Source organism: Euprymna scolopes, chromosome 33 (genome assembly GCF_053919585.1).
Source record: "Euprymna scolopes isolate OS-2025 chromosome 33, ASM5391958v1, whole genome shotgun sequence".
Lineage (NCBI taxonomy): Eukaryota > Metazoa > Mollusca > Cephalopoda > Sepiida > Sepiolidae > Euprymna > Euprymna scolopes.
In genome coordinates, this window is record NC_136514.1 from 74457106 (window position 1) to 74473688 (window position 16583).

Sequence of the window (16583 nt, forward strand, 5' to 3'; positions counted from 1 at the left end):
ATGTTAGATAAACAATGAATTTAGTCATGTTAGATAAACAATAAATTTATTCATGTTAGATAAACAATGAATTTAGTCATGTTAGATAAACAATGAATTTAGTCATGTTAGATAAACAATAAATTTATTCATGTTAGATAAACAATAAATTTATTCATGTTAGATAAACAATAAATTTATTAATGTTAGATAAACAATGAATTTAGTCATGTTAGATAAACAATGAATTTATTCATGTTAGATAAACAATAAATTTATTCATGTTAGATAAACAATGAATTTATTCATGTTAGATAAACAATAAATTTATTCATGTTAGATAAACAATGAATTTAGTCATGTTAGATAAACAATGAATTTATTCATGTTAGATAAACAATAAATTTATTCATGTTAGATAAACAATGAATTTAGTCATGTTAGATAAACAATAAATTTATTCATGTTAGATAAACAATAAATTTAGTCATGTTAGATAAACAATAAATTTATTCATGTTAGATAAACAATGAATTTAGTCATGTTAGATAAACAATAAATTTATTCATGTTAGATAAACAATGAATTTAGTCATGTTAGATAAACAATAAATTTATTCATGTTAGATAAACAATAAATTTATTCATGTTAGATAAACAATGAATTTAGTCATGTTAGATAAACAATGAATTTATTCATGTTAGATAAACAATAAATTTATTCATGTTAGATAAACAATGAATTTAGTCATGTTAGATAAACAATAAATTTATTCATGTTAGATAAACAATAAATTTATTCATGTTAGATAAACAATGAATTTATTCATGTTAGATAAACAATAAATTTATTCATGTTAGATAAACAATGAATTTAGTCATGTTAGATAAACAATGAATTTAGTCATGTTAGATAAACAATAAATTTATTCATGTTAGATAAACAATGAATTTAGTCATGTTAGATAAACAATAAATTTATTCATGTTAGATAAACAATAAATTTATTCATGTTAGATAAACAATGAATTTAGTCATGTTAGATAAACAATAAATTTATTCATGTTAGATAAACAATAAATTTATTCATGTTAGATAAACAATGAATTTATTCATGTTAGATAAACAATAAATTTATTCATGTTAGATAAACAATGAATTTAGTCATGTTAGATAAACAATAAATTTATTCATGTTAGATAAACAATGAATTTAGTCATGTTAGATAAACAATGAATTTAGTCATGTTAGATAAACAATAAATTTATTAATGTTAGATAAACAATGAATTTAGTCATGTTAGATAAACAATGAATTTAGTCATGTTAGATAAACAATAAATTTATTCATGTTAGATAAACAATAAATTTATTCATGTTAGATAAACAATGAATTTATTCATGTTAGATAAACAATAAATTTATTCATGTCAGATAAACAATAAATTTATTCATGTTAGATAAACAATGAATTTATTCATGTCAGATAAACAATAAATTTATTCATGTTAGATAAACAATAAATTCATTCATGTTAGATAAACAATGAATTTATTCATGTTAGATAAACAATAAATTTATTCATGTTAGATAAACAATGAATTTAGTCATGTTAGATAAACAATAAATTTATTCATGTTAGATAAACAATAAATTTATTCATGTTAGATAAACAATAAATTTATTCATGTTAGATAAACAATGAATTTAGTCATGTTAGATTAACAATAAATTTATTCATGTTAGATAAACAATAAATTTATTCATGTTAGATAAACAATAAATTTATTCATGTTAGATAAACAATGAATTTAGTCATGTTAGATAAACAATAAATTTATTCATGTTAGATAAACAATAAATTCATTCATGTTAGATAAACAATAAATTCATTCATGTTAGATAAACAATGAATTTATTCATGTTAGATAAACAATAAATTTATTCATGTTAGATAAACAATAAATTTATTCATGTTAGATAAACAATAAATTTATTCATGTTAGATAAACAATGAATTTAGTCATGTTAGATAAACAATAAATTTATTCATGTTAGATAAACAATAAATTTATTCATGTTAGATAAACAATGAATTTATTCATGTTAGATAAACAATAAATTTATTCATGTCAGATAAACAATAAATTTATTCATGTTAGATAAACAATGAATTTATTCATGTCAGATAAACAATAAATTTATTCATGTTAGATAAACAATAAATTCATTCATGTTAGATAAACAATGAATTTATTCATGTTAGATAAACAATAAATTTATTCATGTTAGATAAACAATGAATTTAGTCATGTTAGATAAACAATAAATTTATTCATGTTAGATAAACAATGAATTTATTCATGTTAGATAAACAATAAATTTATTCATGTTAGATAAACAATGAATTTATTCATGTTAGATAAACAATAAATTTATTCATGTTAGATAAACAATAAATTTATTCATGTTAGATAAACAATAAATTTATTCATGTTAGATAAACAATAAATTTATTCATGTTAGATAAACAATGAATTTATTCATGTTAGATAAACAATAAATTTATTCATGTCAGATAAACAATAAATTTATTCATGTCAGATAAACAATAAATTTATTCATGTTAGATAAACAATAAATTTATTCATGTTAGATAAACAATGAATTTATTCATGTCAGATAAACAATAAATTTATTCATGTTAGATAAACAATAAATTTATTCATGTTAGATAAACAATAAATTCATTCATGTTAGATAAACAATGAATTTAGTCATGTCAGATAAACAATAAATTTATTCATGTTAGATAAACAATAAATTTATTCATGTTAGATAAACAATAAATTCATTCATGTTAGATAAACAATGAATTTATTCATGTCAGATAAACAATAAATTTATTCATGTCAGATAAACAATAAATTTATTCATGTTAGATAAACAATGAATTTATTCATGTTAGATAAACAATGAATTTATTCATGTTAGATAAACAATAAATTTATTCATGTTAGATAAACAATGAATTTAGTCATGTTAGATAAACAATAAATTTATTCATGTTAGATAAACAATAAATTTATTCATGTTAGATAAACAATAAATTTATTCATGTTAGATAAACAATGAATTTAGTCATGTTAGATAAACAATGAATTTATTCATGTTAGATAAACAATAAATTTATTCATGTCAGATAAACAATAAATTTATTCATGTTAGATAAACAATAAATTTATTCATGTTAGATAAACAATGAATTTATTCATGTCAGATAAACAATAAATTTATTCATGTTAGATAAACAATAAATTTATTCATGTTAGATAAACAATAAATTTATTCATGTTAGATAAACAATGAATTTATTCATGTTAGATAAACAATGAATTTAGTCATGTTAGATAAACAATGAATTTAGTCATGTTAGATAAACAATAAATTTATTCATGTTAGATAAACAATAAATTTATTCATGTTAGATAAACAATAAATTTATTCATGTTAGATAAACTATAAATTTATTCATGTTAGATAAACAATAAATTTATTCATGTTAGATAAACAATGAATTTATTCATGTTAGATAAACAATAAATTTATTCATGTTAGATAAACAATAAATTTATTCATGTTAGATAAACAATAAATTTATTCATGTTAGATAAACAATAAATTTATTCATGTTAGATAAACAATAAATTTATTCATGTTAGATAAACAATAAATTTATTCATGTTAGATAAACAATAAATTTATTCATGTTAGATAAACAATAAATTTATTCATGTTAGATAAACAATAAATTTATTCATGTTAGATAAACAATAAATTCATTCATGTTAGATAAACAATGAATTTATTCATGTCAGATAAACAATAAATTTATTCATGTCAGATAAACAATAAATTTATTCATGTTAGATAAACAATGAATTTATTCATGTTAGATAAACAATAAATTTATTCATGTTAGATAAACAATAAATTTATTCATGTTAGATAAACAATGAATTTATTCATGTTAGATAAACAATAAATTTATTCATGTTAGATAAACAATAAATTTATTCATGTCAGATAAACAATAAATTCATTCATGTTAGATAAACAATGAATTTATTCATGTCAGATAAACAATAAATTTATTCATGTCAGATAAACAATAAATTTATTCATGTTAGATAAACAATGAATTTATTCATGTTAGATAAACAATAAATTTATTCATGTTAGATAAACAATAAATTTATTCATGTTAGATAAACAATGAATTTATTCATGTTAGATAAACAATGAATTTATTCATGTTAGATAAACAATGAATTTATTCATGTTAGATAAACAATAAATTTATTCATGTCAGATAAACAATAAATTTATTCATGTCAGATAAACAATAAATTTATTCATGTTAGATAAACAATGAATTTATTCATGTTAGATAAACAATAAATTTATTCATATTAGATAAACAATAAATTTATTCATGTTAGATAAACAATAAATTTATTCATGTTAGATAAACAATGAATTTATTCATGTTAGATAAACAATGAATTTATTCATGTTAGATAAACAATAAATTTATTCATGTTAGATAAACAATAAATTTATTCATGTTAGATAAACAATGAATTTATTCATGTTAGATAAACAATAAATTTATTCATGTTAGATAAACAATGAATTTATTCATGTTAGATAAACAATGAATTTATTCATGTTAGATAAACAATAAATTTATTCATGTTAGATAAACAATGAATTTATTCATGTTAGATAAACAATGAATTTATTCATGTTAGATAAACAATGAATTTATTCATGTTAGATAAACAATAAATTTATTCATGTTAGATAAACAATGAATTTATTCATGTTAGATAAACAATAAATTTATTCATATTAGATAAACAATGAATTTATTCATGTTAGATAAACAATAAATTTATTCATGTTAGATAAACAATAAATTTATTCATATTAGATAAACAATGAATTTATTCATGTTAGATAAACAATGAATTTATTCATGTTAGATAAACAATAAATTTATTCATATTAGATAAACAATAAATTTATTCATGTTAGATAAACAATGAATTTATTCATGTTAGATAAACAATGAATTTATTCATGTTAGATAAACAATAAATTTATTCATATTAGATAAACAATGAATTTATTCATGTTAGATAAACAATGAATTTATTCATATTAGATAAACAATGAATTTATTCATGTTAGATAAACAATGAATTTATTCATGTTAGATAAACAATAAATTTATTCATGTTAGATAAACAATAAATTTATTCATGTTAGATAAACAATGAATTTATTCATGTTAGATAAACAATAAATTTATTCATATTAGATAAACAATAAATTTATTCATGTTAGATAAACAATGAATTTATTCATGTTAGATGAACAATAAATTTATTCATATTAGATAAACAATGAATTTATTCATGTTAGATAAACAGCTACAGGCGTCCAAAAAGGTTGTTTTGCTTCTTATCCAAATAAGAAATAAATCGGATCCCAAAAAGAATTGCATTACATGTGACGTTTGATGCATCATTGCAAATAGAGGCTTCGTAAACGACGGATGTGGCTTGAGGTACACAAACCTTTTCTTACAGTTTACTTTAACAAAACAAACAAAAAATTTTAGCAAGTGAACTTTTGAAAGACCAAAAATTACATAATTTATTCTGAAAAAAAAAAAGGGACTTGTACAGTTTAATCAAGACATTAAAAAATGAAAACATCAAAAAAGGTTATATTGTACGTATCTGTTTTGGACAGAAGATCTCCGAAAAAAATTTCATTTATTTGATTGAGTAGTTTTTTTTTACAGCGGAAAACACGTTCTTATGAGAGCACGTTGAAGTCAGCCATTGTGAAATTTGCTGAAGCTGAACAACATGCCACGGAGAGATAACTCAATGTAAAGTGTCGACACCCCCTCCCCATCTTTAATTCTAGCTTTTCTTCCTAAAAATCGAACCTTTTGCTCGGTATCATAACAAATTGTTTTTTCGTTATAAAAAAAAAACTACTTGATGAAATTAAGTGAAATTTGTTTTCGGAGAACTTCGTTCCATAACGGATATGTACAATATAACCTTTTTTTTGATATTTTCATTTTTTAATGTCTTGACTAAACTGTACATGTACCAAAAAAAATCAACAAAAAACTTTTGTTTGCTAAACAGTATCTATCAAAAAAAAAAGAAAAAAATAGAATAAAAATTGCTTACAGTAAATTCCCTCCTCCTCTGCATCAAAAATGTTTGCCAATGGAATGCTATTATAGAAGTCATCCTGAATATAGATATGGAGGTCATCGGAAACGAATGAAACAACTATGGGGCCTCTCCAAGCAACAGAACAAAGAATTGCGGACCAAGCAAGACTAATACTCAAGAAAGGCTGGCTCTCTAAACTAGAACTAGCAGAAATACAGCGAAAAATAAATGAGGAAACTGAACAAGAAACACCCCCCAATGGAACTGCTCGTAGAAAAAACCCACAAGTTGAAGTCTCACAAGTAAAAACACCAAAGGCCCAGGACCTATGAAGACCAAAGACTAAAAATGTTGAAACCGAGAACAATGAAACAGAACTAACAGGGAATGAAGCAAATGAAATAAATAAAATAACACAGTTTATGAATGAGGAAAAAACAAAACTCCCATATTTAAAGAACCAAGAGCAGAAGAAATTAAAAACAGAAACTGAGAAGGTTAACAAGCTCCTCCCACACATCCCAACAAACACAATCACAGATTTAAACAACCTCATTTACGTAGGCGCCAAAATGGTAAGTATGAATCTCAAATCAGAAAAACAACCGGGAACAAGCGAACCGACAAAACCTGGATGGGAAATAAGACTAGAAGCCCAAATACAGAAAGATAAAAAAGAAACCAAAATGATCAACAGGAAGAAAGCAATGTGGAAAAAAAGGAATATTAGAAATGTAACTGGCAGGGAGAGGCTAAACAAGAAACATGAAGAACTGGACCAAAAAATAAAAGCAAAAGAAGCGAGATTGATACGATATAGATATAAAGCTGAACAATGCAAACAAAACAGAACATTTGAAACCAACGAACGCCAATTCTACCAAAATGTGAACGGAGGAAAAACAAAAACAGAACAACCAAATCCGGCGGACACAAAACTCTACTGGAGTAACATATGGGAAGAGCGACGAGAACACAATAGAAATGCTGAATGGCTGAAAGACATGAAAGAAGAGTTACAACAAATCGAAGAAGGAACAGTGAATGAAATCAGCAAGGAAAACCATAGGAAAAATGGCAAACTGGAGAGCACCAGGGCACGACGGGATACATGCATACTGGTTCAAAAAATTCACAACCTTACACGAAAAGCTAGCCCAAAACCTGAGAAGAAGGAAGCAAACGTGCCAGACTGGATGACAAAAGGTAGAACCACATTGCTGCAGAAGGACACGGAGAAAGGAACCGTCCCCAGGAATTATAGACCAACCACGTGCTTACCCACCATGTGAAAGATACTGACAGCACAACTGAGGGAACAAATCTACCACTCCCTGAATAACCATGGACTCATCCCCGAGGAACAGAAAGGATGCCAAAAAGGGAAAAGAGGAACACATGATCTGTTATATGTTGATCAAAAGATCCTAAAGGAGGTAAAAAGGAAGAGGAAAAATTTAGCCATGGCATGGACGACTACAAAAAAGCGTACGACAGGATCCCCTAAGCATGGATAATAGAATGACTAAAAATGTATAAAATACCAAGCGGGATCATCAATGTAATATAAAATGCAATGAAAACATGGAGACTGGAATTGACAGCAGATGGAAAACACATAACAGAAATTAACATACAAAGAGGCATCTTCCAAGGAGACTCATTATCACCATTACTGTTCATCATAGCCATGATGCCCTTGAATAGTATTCTGAGAAAGTGCCAAGCCGGATACAAGTTCCCCAATACAGAGGAAAAAATGAACCACCTGATGTACATGGACGATCTGAAACTTTTTGCAAGGACCAAAAAGGAGCTAGAGACACTAATTAACACTACCAGGATCTTCAGCCAAGATATCCAAATGGAATTTGGAATGGAAAAGTGCGCACTACTAGTTATAAAAAAGGGAAAAATGGAAACGACAGAAGACATGGAACTACCCAACCAAACAGAAATGAGGGCACTAGGGGAACAAGTGACTATAAATACTTGGAAATTCTGGAAGCGGACACCATCAGAACAACAGAAATGAAAGAGAAAATTGGAAAGGAATACCTTAGGAGAAAAAGAAAACTCCTGGAAACTAAATTATATAGCAGAAACCTAATAAAAGGTATAAATACATGGGCGGTGTCACTAGTGAGATACTCTGGACCGTTTATAGGATGGACAAAAATAGAACTGAGACAGCTCAACCAGAAAACCAGGAAAATCATGACCATGCATAATGCACTACACCCAAAGGATGATATTGACAGACTCTACGTGAAAAGGAAAGACGGTGGGAGAGGACTGATCTCTATAGAAGACTGTGTGAAGGACACAAAAAAAGAACTAGAAAAATACATAATGCAAAACACTGAAAGGATAATTATGGCAGCGAGAGATACGGAGAAAACCAACGAAACAGAAAACAGAGAGACAAATGACAAAACAAGAAAAGAGAAATGGGAAGAGAAACAACTCCACGGAAGATTTGTAAGAATGACAAAAGATGAGAATAACAAAAACACTTGGACATGGATGCAAAAAGGACATATAAACCGAGAAACTGAATCCCTAATAACCGCAGCACAAGATAACTTGATAAGAACCAACTCTATCAAAGCAAGAAAAACAGCAAATGCAGACTCTGTGGACAAAGAGACAAAACGATAAACCATATAGTAAGTGAATGCAGCAAACTGGCCCAAAAGGAATACAAAAACAGGCATGACCAAGTGGGGAGGGCAGTGCATTGGGAATTGTGCAAACGGCTGCATTTTCAGCGTACACATAAATGGTACAAGCATAAACCCGCAACAGCACTCGGAAACGAGAACCACAAAATCCTATGGAACATGGACATACAAACGGACAAACCCATTCAAGCAAGAAGACCAGATGTCGTAATAATTAACAAGAAAGAGAAATCCTGTCAAATCGTAGACTTTGCTGTCCCAGCTGACCACAGGGTGAATATGAAAGAAAAAGAGAAACGAAGCAAATACACAGAACTAGCCAGAAAGTTAAAAGGGATTTGGATGATGAAGAAAATCAAAATAGTAATGATAATAGTAGGAGCACTAGGAACAATCCCAAAAAACCTGGAAAAAAGAATGGCAGACATTGGAATCAGAGGAATATCTGCAAAAATATAATGAAAACGGCTGAAATATTAAGGAAAACCCTTGAATGCGGAGAATAACACAAGACAATATAACGAAGAAGCGTTACAGGGAATGAAGAACACTGAAGCTGGAGATCTACATGTTCTACACCCCCCCATCATGCATCTCTCCATTGTTTCACCACCGTTCCCCCCCCTAAAAAGTGATAACAAAGAGCCGAGAAGGGTCAAGGAGGATGGAAAGACCGAAGAGGGAGCACTGGCCAGACCTCCGCTGGACAAGTGCGAAGAGAACAGGGATCTTGGGGAGGCTTAGTGCCACTCAAATTCCAGTATAAACCAATGGCCACTGCCAGCGAGAAATCAATGGTAAGAGGCTGTTGCGATGATGCAAATTTATTTGCAAGTGCTATCGAAGGAGGAGGAGAGAGCTGGACGTCTTGGGAGACTTGTTGTCACTCAGCTTCCAGAGAGCACCACAGATCTCCAATCAGATCGTTTGCTGACTCGTGTGAAAGCTCCAGGTGAGCCGCCACTAATAATAATAATAATAATAATAATAATAATAATAATAATAATAATAATAATAATAATAATAATGTAGACTTTTTTTTCTTTTATTTCTACGATTTCCATTTATTTTATTATCTTTCTGTTTCGTACCGTTGTTAAGATTGGATCACCGGCGACGCTCAGCATAATCCGGTGGTTGACGTCATATTAAGCCGAGCGAACGCTTAGATACGTCCAGTTCCAAATCTGCACAGGTATCGGCTTATCTTGGTTAATTATTTTATTTGGGTTGTTTTCCTCTTGAGAATGGAAGTCAAATGAATTGTGCTCGATGTAACCGACTATGCACAATACTGACCAATCAAATGCGAGTATGCGTCACAAACAAAAATAAATAAATAAAAGAAACAAAAGGAAACAGTAAAATCTTACAGTTACCTGCATAAATTTTTGTTGAATGATCGTATAGACTAAACAAAAATCATAATTGAAATTTCTAAAGGCCATTTAGCAAAATAATGCCGAATACAACCGACGACAAGCAAACGTCAAACAAAAATCATAATTGAAATTTCTAAAGGCCATTTAGCAAAATAATGCCGAATAACATCCAACGACAAGTAAACGTCAAACAAAAATCATAATTGAAATTTCTAAAGGCCATTTAGCAAAATAATGCCGAATACAACCGACGACAAGCAAACGTCAAACAAAAATCATAATTGAAATTTCTAAAGACCATTTAGCAAAATAATGCCGAATACAACCGACGACAAGCAAACGTCAAACAAAAATCATAATGTAAATTTCTAAAGGCCATTTAGCAAAATAATGCCGAATACAACCGACGACAAGCAAACGTCAAACAAAAATCATAATTGAAATTTCTAAACGACATTTAGCAAAATAATGCCGAATACAACCGACGACAAGCAAACGTCAAACAAAAATCATAATTGAAATTTCTAAAGGCCATTTAGCAAAATAATGCCGAATACAACCGACGACAAGCAAACGTCAAACAAAAATCATAATTGAAATTTCTAAAGGCCATTTAGCAAAATAATGCCGAATAACATCCAACGACAAGTAAACGTCAAACAAAAATCATAATTGAAATTTCTAAAGGCCATTTAGCAAAATAATGCCGAATACAACCGACGACAAGCAAACGTCAAACAAAAATCATAATTGAAATTTCTAAAGACCATTTAGCAAAATAATGCCGAATACAACCGACGACAAGCAAACGTCAAACAAAAATCATAATGTAAATTTCTAAAGGCCATTTAGCAAAATAATGCCGAATACAACCGACGACAAGCAAACGTCAAACAAAAATCATAATTGAAATTTCTAAACGACATTTAGCAAAATAATGCCGAATACAACCGACGACAAGCAAACGTCAAACAAAAATCATAATTGAAATTTCTAAAGGCCATTTAGCAAAATAATGCCGAATACAACCGACGACAAGCAAACGTCAAACAAAAATCATAATTGAAATTTCTAAAGACCATTTAGCAAAATAATGCCGAATACAGCCGACGACAAGCAAACGTCAAACAAAAATCATAATTGAAATTCCGAAAGGACATTTAGCAAAATAATGCCGAATACAACCGACTACAAGCAAACGTCAAACAAAAATCATAATTGAAATTTCTAAACGACATTTAGCAAAATAATGCCGAATACAGCCGACGACAAGCAAACGTCAAACAAAAATCATAATTGAAATTCCGAAAGGCCTTTTAGCAAAATAATGCCGAATACAGCCGACGACAAGCAAACGTCAAACAAAAATCATAATTGAAATTTCTAAAGGCCATTTAGCAAAATAATGCCGAATACAACCGACGACATGCAAACGTCAAACAAAAATCATAATTGAAATTTCTAAAGGCCATTTAGCAAAATAATGCCGAATACAGCCGACGACAAGCAAACGTCAAACAAAAATCATAATTGAAATTTCTAAAGGACATTTAGCAAAATAATGCTGAATACAACCGACGACAAGTAAACGTCAAACAAAAATCATAATTGAAATTCCGAAAGGCCATTTTGAAGACAAGGAAATCGATTGTCAAAAAGAAAGTGGTTAGATGTTAAAAATCACAGGCGATTACATAACAAGCGGCTTGGATCAGGTTGAAGTAAGATTTTGTTTTCACGGACAGAGCAGTCTGTGATTCCTGTGTGCGTGTCTTCCTCCTACCAACCCACCATCCTCTCTCTTGATTAGACTCATTCGTCACTTATCGCCAAAAGACCGCAATAAAACTTTCTCTATTTTTTTTATAAATCAAAGTGTTGTCATTCTTCCGAGTACAGCCGCAATACAATATTCTAACTTGTGTGTATTTGCGTATCACAACTTCAGTTTATTCATTAAGGTTGATCCATTCACCCCTAATCTGTCAATAATTTACATTTAATTTCACGGATTTCTTTAAATAGCGTATCTATTACCTCAAAAGAGGAAGGTGAGACTAACCAGCCAATCATACAACAGGGTAAAATAATCAGTCGATACTTAATAGTTTATTGTTGAATGGCATGGATTAATTAATTGTTAAATATGTCTGAATGAATAAATTAATGCTATTTTATTAGTAGCTTTATACTTGTTTATTTTTGATGTGCAATGTTTACGATATTTTTAGTTTTCTTTTAAAATATTTTAATATAATATTTTACCAATGTTGGCGTTGGCTAGTTTGTCTAGTTTGGGGCGTTAAAATTATGTTTTGAAATTTCTAAAAACCAACAAAAAGCTAAACTAACACAACTGCAATAATAGCAAACAAGAAATAAGGCATCATAAACGTAATTTATCAAACTAGACAATCCGAATTTTTTTTTTATTTCACCCCAAACAAGGCACAGTGTCACTTTGATGTAGAGAGCTACTATCAGGGACATAAGTTTCAGGGATACTATGTAGGGAGTTGAGCAGCAAGATGTCTGGTTACATTACACTTGAACTTCTGCATGTCAGTACAGTTCGGGGAGCAGGATCCCGAAAAGAAATTCCAAAGTTTAGCAGCTCGAGGGAAGAAACTATTAGAGTAGAAGACTTTATTACATCTAGGGATATCTACTGTGTAGGGGTGGGACTTTGCTGCTTGTTGGGTTTGTCGGGAGTATTTACGTTGAGGGGGCACAAGTGCTTGTAGTTCGTCAGAGCATCTACCATTAAACTACTGGTAAAACAGAAGGAGAGGTGCAACATTTTGTCGATGAGATAAAGGTTGAAGCTTAGATGACAGTTCAGGATCTATCAGTTTGGCGATTCTCTTTTGAACCCTGTCCAGGAACGAGAGACTAGTAGCAGATGCACCAGCCCAAATGTGATCACACTACTCCACACATGGGCGAATAGTGACCTTGTAGAGGTGTAAGCAACTTTCTAGCACGGTAGAGAGAGCCCACTTTCTTTGTAGCAGCCTTGGCAATGCTCTTGCTGTTCCTACTCATGTTCCATGTGAGCGTTAAATCGAGGAGTTTGAACGAAGTACTTTCAGGTAATGCATCTTTAGCCATAGGAAAGAAGATTCAAAATATAAGGCAGATGACGCAAACACAAAACGAGTTTTTTTAAATGTAATATAAATAACACATTTAACAGAACTATGAAATTATGAAACTATGAAACTTCGCAGATTGAACATCTGGTCTCCTTTATATAACTACTAGCGAGGGGTACCCGGCGTTGCCCGGGTGTTTGGAGGTGTGTGGGGGGGAGGTTAAAAAAAAGTAAGTATTAGGATCGAACCCGAACCGTTGAGGCAAAGTTGTAAATTAAAGTGTGAAAAAAAAAGTGCGACGCTAACAATTGCCCCACCGCGAGATGCTAACAGAAATACGTTTGAATTTATTTAATTACTTGGATTTAGCAGGTGCCCGTTTTAATGAGTTAATGAGGTCAAGTTTGACTGTGGGATAGTATTCATTTACTGCTGAACGCTCCCCCCAAGATGTTATAGGAAAAAGACTAACCCACATGCGGTGAGCGACAAATATTGAATATTTATCTTCCCGAAATCGAGCAAATTAAATAGACAGGCGAGCTTCGTTGTTAACTGTGAGATATTACGATTTATATGTGATATAAAAAGTTTTAAAAAGTTGTGAAGCGAGCGACATACAGAAAAAGCGAACACACATACATACATACATACACACATTTTCGCTTTTATATATATAGATAATCCTTCCAAATCTAAACCCTCTTTTTAAGGAATGAGTGATGTCATTCTGTGCCAACGTTGACTATGACAACGGCAAGCAAGTACTATAAAGTTCATTTCGTTCATGTACTGTTGGGGAAAGGATAGGCATGCATTTTTTATATATTAATACGTAGTACCATTAACATACGTGTGTCATGGTTTTCAGATTATAAATTATTCGATCGGGAGATGGTTTTCAGATTATAAATTATTCGATCGGGAGATCCTATTTATTAAAACGGAGAATAGAAGGTGATGGCATACTACGGACATTAAATTAATATATAGATTTGCTAATTTAATGTTCATAGTATGTTATCACCTGCTATCCTCCTTTTCAATAAATAGGATCTCCCGATCACCGAAGACGCAATGTAAAAAAATTTTTTTTAACAAAATAATGATGTCGCTTTTGGGCCGTACGTGAAATTAAAATATACCTTATTGGTCTTCTGGCTAGGATGTTTTGTCTAAAGATATTATATTGATATCGTAGGGTTTCCTTTCGCACCAGGCATCCATACAATAGAAATATGTCACAGATTCCTGGATACTGGAGATAAACTGTAATAACCAGATATATTCTGACACTACATGAACCAGATTACTTAGATAAATACTTATACAGTTTTAACAAAAGTGATATAATAATGTCCGAGGTCTCCATCTTGCTGAGCGTCCACAGAATGTCCAGCAGAAATATATTACATATGAAAGATGCCGCTGTGAAATTTTCACAGGTCCCACTAGTATATATTAATGTGTCACTGCTTATCAAGGCTCAAATGCCACTTGAAGATAAAGACTGATGGGAAGTGATGGTGGGCTAGTAATTAACAACATGGACTGACGATTTGGGTGTACAAGTTCGAATCCAGTTCGTTCTACAAAAATCACTTTCACTTAGGATATTGGCAGGAGGATTTTTTAAAAACTTTTGCATTTTGTATGCATTTGCATAGTAAATATTCATAGAGCAAACACTTGTTCAGTAAAGAAAGTTCAAATGTTTATAGCGTGTATATACGTGTGTAAGTATTAGACATATGCAAGTATTTGGCAGCGTGGTATTGTGTATGTGTGTGCACTGGTTTACCTTGTTCCTGTTACTGCATGCCCATCCATCCATAGCCTTGAGCCACTAAAGGCCATAGGTCATTGGGTGTTATTATTAGAAGTACCAAATACGGCACCAAATATTCGTATATATATTTGTATTGTTGTTGTTGTTGTTCGTCTTAGGAGAGTTTTAGTGTTTCATCTAGAAGCATGGTACATTCTACTACAGGAGCACCAGCCTGTAATTCACTAGAAAGAGATTTATGAATATCTTGATAGATAGACCGAGAGATAGTGCGTTTGACAGTCGTGCATATAATATAAACACGTGACCTTTCTCATTGTAATGATGAGCACAGAAGACGCAGATACAAAACCACATGATGATACGTTTATTTCTTCTTCGGCCAGTCGGACATGATTTTGTATTTCAGGGATTCAAAGTTGTTACATGGTTATCTCTAAACCCCCCTCGCTTCCAGAGGGTGCCGAAAACCAGTCTGAACGTCTCTGCTCCTCTGATCTGACTGATCTAACTCTCCCTATATTGAGAACTCGTCACGTTATCGCATGATTAAACATGTGCTCATAAAGCATGTTGGTGACATGCGTCACGTTGCCAAACTTGACATGACCCCGAGTTCAGTAACCTAGTTTTCAAATAACATTTTTACAAAATATGTGTACATTTTCAATTGACGATTAAATTCCTTAACAGAAACAAATTTCATTATTACATTCCTTTTCCATATACAGATATGTAAGCCAAACAATTACAATTCCTTATTTCAACAACATTCTGTATTTATTTTAACTTATGATTGGAATTTTAAATTCCAAATCTAGCTTTGCAAGTTCGAATCCTTGACTATTCTATTTCATATTTACATTTAACTAATTCCCTATTTTTTTTTTTACTTACATGAAAAGGGGACAGCCCTTTTATCATGTAACACATCTACAACTTTTGTAGATGCTTTTGTAGCGACTGAGTTCTTTTTACAAGGTGGGGGTGCTGGCCCCACGTCCAACCTTCCCAGAAGGTACATACAGCGCCTAGCCTTCCCAAATGGGCACCCATCTGGTACTGGCCAGGCTCAACGTTGCTTAACTTCAGTGATCTGATGAGAACCGGTGTGTCAACGTGATTGTGCCATACTTGTTACTGCATGTGAGTGGGTAATAATTCCTTTTTGTTCGCTTGAATCTTACTAGTTTGTAGGAATGTGTGCACGAGATGGAGAAGGCTTGTATGTGAGTAATTGAGTCCCTTCCACCTCCTTTCACCAAGAGCTAGAGGGCATGTTTATCAGACGTTCTGGATACACCATCTCCAGAATTCTCTGTAGTTTTTGCTGTTTGTTTTATAAGGGTTTCTAACCTTGCGTTTGGGGTTTGAAGCGATTTTTATTGGT

The 16583-nt window shown here is 30.6% G+C and overlaps 1 pseudogene; it reads right to left on the reverse strand.

Moving 5' to 3' along the window:
* Positions 1-16212: 16212 nt before the first annotated feature.
* LOC145258415 (5S ribosomal RNA) lies at positions 16213-16329 on the reverse strand (annotated as a pseudogene).
* Between the last annotated feature and the right edge of the window lie 254 nt (positions 16330-16583).